The following is a 7,853-nucleotide window of genomic DNA, read 5'->3' as shown; positions in this document are numbered from 1 at the left end:
GTATAGGAAAAAGCCACTAGCAAGAATCCACATACGTACGCAGCAAAATACAAGTGGAAGATAAGAAAGCAAATCGCTATTCCTAGCAATACTAGAAGAGAGATTTCTAGCGCTTTCTACTAACTTAAACTAGGGCACTGTTACCTAAGGGACTACCTATATAAGAGAGGGGAAGTAGATTCTAATAGTTGCCCCTGCAACTATAGGTCTATACAAGACCTACCTCATATTCTATTTAGATGTAATCTATATAGAGAGGAAAGGAAAGGACTAAGAGAAGCCTGCGAAGGCGATCTATTACTACCTATCCTCTTTCAAAGAAAAGAGGGTATAGAAGCAACTATTACCTTTATTCAAGAAACAAAGGCTAGAACACAAGCCTAGTACAAGGGAAACACAGAAAACGAGGAGTAATACCTGTAACAGGTAGCCATACACCTCCCCCACCCTATCCTCCCCCCCCCCTACCTACCAACCAATAGGCTACGAGCCTCACCTTCATCTAGTTAAAACCCCTCCTAAATATCGTAGCTAGAAACAACCTACTTAGATACTTGTAGGCCTAAAAACCCTACACGTCTTATATAGCCCTTCGGGCTGAAAAAGGACGTTAAACTAGAATAATAATAATAATAATAGGCAAGTGATCACTTTAAGTAGAGTTTCCTTGTCGCGTTTTAGAATTAAGTATACGAAGTTGAACTTTGTGTATAGGTCAAATGCATAGAATACGTATTAATGCCTATTGTAGCCTATGACGTCGAGCTTAATAATATTAATTGCAACTGTCTTGAACGGACGAGATGCACCGACCTCATGTCCCGTACGACGAGAGATGATCTAATGGGCTTTGTTCTGTGAGCATGCTTCGCAGTCGATTGTACGTGGTGCAAAGCCTGTAGATAGTTGCTAGATGCCCTAGACGTTTTCTGCTAGATGATCGATAGCATCACTGCCTGCATGTGCCATAAGGACATGAAGCTGAGGCTTGGTAAGTGCTCGAGGTTTAAGAGGTTGGGCTGAATATTAAGGCCTGCGTTAATTGGCTGCAAAAGCTGCATATTGAGCAGATTGGATTAGTGGAGGCTAGGTGCGATGCACAACTAGCCAATGGCCTCCTAATCAGGTAAGGCTTGCAACATCCTCGCGAGCATCTTTGACAGCTCTATACAGGACATTTCTTCCTGAGTCGAAGTGGATATTTGATGAGGAGAGGCGGGATAGCGAGACAAGGCTGGTGAAGAAGGATTGGATCAGAGCCACGCGCTTAAGCGTAGTTCTCTTGATACCACTTGGTGTTGATAGAGGCAGCTTAACTTCACCCTATGCCTCAATTTTCGTCTCAGTTCCTCCTGCGAGTACGACGTCGTCGTCAGCTGCTGGAGCTTTCCACTTAAACTCTGCAGGGTTGTTGCAGATATGAATATTGGTGGCTGGATCTAGCGTCCATGAGTGGGCGAGTGGATATTGTTGAGCTACTCTCTAGTTGTTGAACGCGGAAAAGAAAACGGCATATGCTTCGTGCTGCAGGGATTGTTCAGCTAGTGGGTCTCCTGCGTCAATTTCTATCAAATTAGAGTCTGTCGCTTTATTATGCTTGTTGGTATCCCTAGTCTTGGATTTCTTAAAGCGTCAATTCTTTTCCCGAATCTTATTTAGTATCCCACGATTATCCTTAGCCTTAAAATCAGCAATCTTCTTGGCTTTTTTAGGGTCTACAACGAATCCTTGTTGCTGGAGTGCTGTATTAATGTATGGGCATTGGCCCCAGAAATGACTGTCGCCGCAGAGACAGGGCTTTTCTGGCTTATTTTCACTGTCTTTTGATTGTTTCTTGTTGTTGTACGGAGATGACTGGCCATTCATCGTTGCTCCAAAGGCACCTCCATGGATATTTGCTTTTCTTGAGTAGGTCGTACGGTGATAGCGCAGGTATTCAGCAAGAACAGTAGAGAGCTGGGATTAATGAGGTATCGGCTTGCTGCGATCTAAGTTCTAGATTTCTTTAGCTTTAAATATATTAAGTAAAGCGCTAGCAGCGTATGCAGCGTTAACTTGCTTAATCGCTTAGATAAGATCCTTATAGGCTCTAAATCCATGTACTTTAGGCAGATTAAGTTGTTTTGCTCTGCTATATGCTGTAAGAAATTTATTGCACTAGTCTTCAACATTTGATCGTCAAGCATGTAGAATCTTGGCCGCTTTGTAGTCCTTCTGCACTCGATATTCCATATCGGACGTAGTGGGAGAGAAGAGATCTTGGAGCGTCTTGATTTGATCGTGGACTGTTGTCTTGTCTTTAATGTGATATAGTAGTTCCTGTTGTATAGTCTTAGTGATATGCGCTTCTACTTGGCCTAACTTATCTCGAAGACGTCTATATTCTTTTATTTCTTTGTAGTAGCTACTGCGATCCTAGTTGTACTGCAGTAAGTCTTGCTAAGATAGTAGAGTTGCAGGTGATCCGTCGACATTAGTGATAGGCGCTGGCCTAGTAGGCTAAACAGGCTTTTGCAGAGGATTGGATGGTTTGTTAGGATCAATGTATTCCCATACGTCTCCTGCTTCGGCAATACGCTTAACGATAAAGAACCAAAGCTCCTAGTTGCTTTGTCCTTAAAGGATAATATCTAAATGAATAGTGTGCGCCGACATGATGGTATAGGTAGGTAGGTAGTCAATTGATTGCAGTAATATGCGGATTAGGCCGGGCTCATAACTGTAAGCAGTTGAGGGTGTAGGAAGTATTGTGTATTCTGATGTGTATCATGATAGGAGCAAGTTTAAATACGGTGTTATTAGTCAGTGGGCAACCACGTAACCATACATGGTACTTCTGGGCTTACAGTTTATATACAAGTCCTAGGGATCCATCTCTGTTAGTCTTAAGTATAGGTTTATTAACTATTGTCTTAGTTTCTGTAATGTTGTGTTATTAGCTAAGAGCGTTAGCTCTTCCGTTTTCTTTCTCTAGTGTGTAGATAATTTTAAACTTATATTGTCCTAATAGTTTAGCCTATCTAGTCTATCTTTAGTTAAGTACCTTTGTTGTTGTGAAGTGTACTAGGTTCTTATAGTCTGTATAGATCGTGAGTTCTAAGTAGCTTTCTACGTATACTCTCTAGTGCTGCAGACATGCTACAATAGCTAGTAATTCCTTGTCATGTACATTGTATCGTTCTTCTAGTCCTAAGAACTTCCTTGAGTAGTATGCTACTAGGTGCCACTTGTCGTTAGTAAGTATGCTGGCACAGCCTCCTAGGGCTAGATCTGATGCGTTGGTTTTAATCTTTATTAGTACGCCTAGTGTAAATATTCTAAGGCATAGTAGTATAACACATGCTGTCTTAAGCTTATTAAAGGCTTTGTCTACTTTGTTGCTCCACACAAATAGCGTATCTTTCCGCGTAAGTCGTGTTATTAGTATCGCGATCTTTAAGAAGTCCTAAATAAATTGCCTATTAAAGTTTACAAATCCTAAAAATAATTAGATTTCTATAACTATAGTTGGTGTTAGCTAGTCTTTAATAACTTAAATCTTCTCTTCGCTCATTTGTACTCCGTTGACTCCTACTATGTAGCCTAAGAAGTCGACCTTAGTCTTGTAGAATTCACACTTCTTTAGCTTAAGTCTAAGGCTGTGTTCGTCTAGAGCCTTAAGTACTTTCGTCACATGTTTAATGTAATCCTTCTTATCTTCTAAATAGATAAGGATGTCGTCTAGGTAGGCGATAATAAATATGTCTAGGTATGGCCTAAGTACATTGTTAATAAGTTCCTAGAATGTTGCTAGGGCGTTTATAAGCCTAAATAGCATAACTATATACTTGTAATGTCCGTATCAAGTTCTAAATACTGTTTTCTATTCGTTACCTTTCTTTATTCTAATAAGGTAGTATCTATCTCAGAGATCTAGCGCCGTGAAGATCTTCGCACGAGATAATCGATCCCTAAGCTCGGTGATGTTAGGTAGTGGGTATTAATTCTTTATTGTGATGTCGTTAAGTCGCCTATAATTAACACATAGTTGTTCTGTACTGTCTTTCTTTAGTACAAACATAGTTAGATATCCTGCTAGTGACTTTAATAGTCGTATGTATTCCTTAGCTAGACTCTTGTTAATGTACTCTCTTAGTACCTTAAGCTCTCTTTCTAATAGTTGGTATATAGGCCCGAAAGTCGTTGTCTTTCCTTCCTGTAGGACTATCTTATAGTCCTAGGGTTTATGTTCTAGTAACGCTGTTTCGTCTACCACTTCCTAAAATAGATGTTTGTATTTCTTATACTGTTTAGGGAACTCTAGAGTTGCGCTATTCTCCCTTCCTCTTGCTTCGTGATCTATTGGCCTAGTTTTGGTATCTGCGGAGTGTGGCTTCCTATCCTAGGAACTACCTTTCGAGTACGCTCTCTTCTTGGCGTTATTGCACTGCATGGCAATGTTACTCTTATCTACTATTGAACTTTGCTGATGCGTAGGTTGGCTTGCGGGTGCGTCCGTTCCGCAGCACTTAAATTAAAACACCTTCGACTTCTAGTTAATCCGCAGGTTGTGTTTCCTAAGCTATAGGAGTCCTAAAATAATGTCGTAGGTAGCTAGTCTAATAACGTCTAGGTCAATCTCCTCCTTATGCTCCTAGATGCTAAGTGTCACTTGTCTAACCTCGTGTGTGATTTCGCTTTTGTTTAGCATTAGTTCGCCGTTGGCTACGTGTAGTAGGTAAGGCTATTGTTTCTATTGTACCTTAAGTCTAGCTTAGGCTACTACGTGCGCTAAAACATAGTTTGCCTATAATCCTAAATCCACTAGTGCCTGCATCTATATTCTATTAAGCTTCGTTTTAAGCTTTATTAATTCTAGGGGTTCTAGTAAGTTAATTTCCCTAAAGGGGCCTTATTGCCCTATTATTAGCCTAAAAAAGACTCTTGTTGTCAATATCTGTAGTAGTCTTTTGCCACTACGTGCTTGTTGCAATCCGCGCTTAAGCACGTGTACCACTAGTTTTCCCTGCATTCTATTAAGAGGCTATCTAGGTACTGCACTTTGTATGCTATCTACATCTATATAATGTCCTAGGGGTCTTCTTGTCCTAGAAAGTGCATCCTTTCTCGCTTGTCCTATAAGTGTTTAGGGCAGCTGTTGTTATTGCATTCGTACTATAGCTATTTGCACTTAGGCATGCCCTTGGCGTGCTGTAGGCTCTATCTAGCTCCTCTCTTGTCTAAGTAGTGAGTTGGGCAGTAGTTATGCGTACACGCGGTCCATAATAGGCTAGCGTGATTCTTGTTCCTTGCGTTGTACTAGTACTATACGGGTTCTGTAGAGTTGTCCTGTGCTTAGTTTTGCTTAGCTTGTTGTGCCTATTATAGTGTAAGGCCTTCCCTTAGCTAGTTGATGTTGCTGTTGATATACTCATAAGTGGGTAGTCGCTGTGTTGTCTAGACTTAGTAGAAGTCGATGTCTAATCGTAGGTGCCACAGTTGTTGGTACAAGTTGAGCAGCGTTTTGTTATTATCATCCTTAGTGGTGTAGGGTTTATTAGGGTGTCCTAGTAGTGTGGATAGGGCGTTAATCTATTTAGTTACTTCTGCTAGGATTTCTTGACGTTAGGTCTTAGGTGATTCTAGTATCGCGCTGTCTTGCCTCTTTATGTAGGGCGTGGATGGCCTGTTTTTGTCCTAAAATCGTGCTATCTTTTCGTACTTAGACGCGAGGGGTCGTTCCTCCTTATCTAGCGTCTTATATTCCTTATTGCTAACTGGCTTAGCTTTAGATATATCCTTAGACGTAGTTAGGGTTAGGTCTTCTAATCTACTAATAACTTCCGTGTCGTCTAGGTGATATTTAATCTCTAGTTAGGTGATAACGTTCTATAATTTATCGTCGTCTAACTCCAACTTCCTGCGTAGGACGTTGAGCTGTCGCTTAACCTTGTTCTTGCTCATACAATTGCGTGCTATGTGGCCTTCCTTGCCACATGCGTAGCAGTTGATCTTTTTCTTGTCGTCCTTATCCTTCTTGTAGTAAGGCTTGCTAGGTCCCTTTCCGTAGTTGAGGTTGTTAAGGTGCATAGGTTCGTATCCGTTGGTTGCGTATGCACTAGGTGTCCTAGGCTAATAGCTCCTCTGTCGTCCCTGGTTGGGCTGTAAACGTTGGTAGTGTTATTGTTAAGGCTAATTGTTTATGTTGTTGTTATTGCGCGTTTCCTAATTAAATAGTTATTCTTCTAATGCAAGCTTGTAAAGCTTGTTGTTAAGTTAGATAGCCTCTACTATAAGTTTGTCAAGGTTAGTAACGTTAGCTCCACTTCTTATAAGTTCTTTGCGCACTATTAGCTTAAGGCCCTAGCGATACATGCGCATGAGAGCGTTGTTGTCCTATTTAATGTTTGTAGTGTACTGCTAAAATTAGGTTGTGTAATTAGCTATAGACCTAGTTCAGCGTAGGGTCTAAATCTTTTGTTTAGCGATTAGGGATTTCTTAAAAGGTAAGAAGTTTTGTCGCATCCTAGTCTTAAAAGCGTCCTAGTCTTTAACTAGGGTAGTGTTGTTGGCGTTAGTGATAGAGTTATCTATGTAACGTTTAATGATTAGGTTGGCCTATTTTTCTGCGTCACCTCAAAGGTACGTAGTGGCCAAGACAACCTTGTCGTTGTCCTTAATCTTATCTCTAGCTAGGTAGAAGTAATAGTCGACCTAGAGGAGCTAAGCTTTGAGCTTGTTGCGGTCGCTATAGTAAAGGTCAGGCTTGTAGGCGTTAACGGTAGTTCCTCTAGTCTAGGAAGCGGTTAGGGTGTCTATTGCAATGTCGCTTATTGTAAGGGTGTTTAAAGTGTTAAGAGTATAGATTAAGTGGAAGTAATATCAGACTTCTGGTGTTGATCTTCTTGTTAGTTAGTTTTCGCAGATAGAGTGACAGGGTGCAAACGAGGACGGTAACGTGCAAGTAGAATAACTCTCTGTATTGTACTTGTACTTAAAACTTAAGTTAAACACATCAAGCTATAAGGGCTTAATGCCTAGTGCTATATACTAAAGCTTCATACAATATGCTCAGTTGCTTAGTACTGCCAAGAGGTACTAATCACTAAGCAACTTGCAGGTTGCATGCAGAGTGCTCAGTTGCTCAGTAGTGCCAAGACATACTGATCACTGAGCAGGTCACGTGACTGCGGCACGGCTGCGAAGGATTGCGGCGTAGTGCATCCTTTGGATCCTCGAAACTGATCACTTAGTGAGCAGTTTCATCTGTTACTGGTCACGGATCGTAACAATAACTACTACTATATAATATAGTATAGTATTAACGTGGTTCATAAGCGAGTCGGTCACCCAAGCGAGTCGGTCACTCCCCACTACAGTGCCCGTGCACCAGATGAGCACCATCGCCAGTTGAGCACCCCCACCACCACAACAACAAAACTTCAACGCGTCAAAACTCAACCAATATGGACCCGATTCAAGAAGCGATTGCAGAAATCGAATCGCGAGAACTAGGAGATAAATTCTCGTATCAAGCAATCGCGAAAAAGCATGGTGTAGCACGAATGACGTTGATGAGACGACACCGCGGCGAAACTGAGGCCTATGGCGTGCGCAACCTCTCCCTCCATCCACAACACGAGAAGGAGCTTGTACGATACATCGATACGCTTACCGAACGACGTTTGCCACCTACGAAGGAAATGATACAACGCTTTGCTTCAGATTTGGCTAGAAAGCCGGTTTCAGAAAGCTGGGTTGACCGGGTTCATCCGCCGGCACCCCAACCATCTCATCTCTGCCCACAGCAAGGGGATGAGCAAACTTCGTTGCAACGCCGATTCAGGAGCCAAGTACAGCTTGTATTTTCAGCT

The sequence above is a fragment of the Exserohilum turcica genome (genome assembly GCF_000359705.1).
Source record: "Exserohilum turcica Et28A unplaced genomic scaffold SETTUscaffold_19, whole genome shotgun sequence".
Classification (NCBI taxonomy): domain Eukaryota; kingdom Fungi; phylum Ascomycota; class Dothideomycetes; order Pleosporales; family Pleosporaceae; genus Exserohilum; species Exserohilum turcicum.
Note: the sequence above shows the minus strand (reverse complement) of the source record.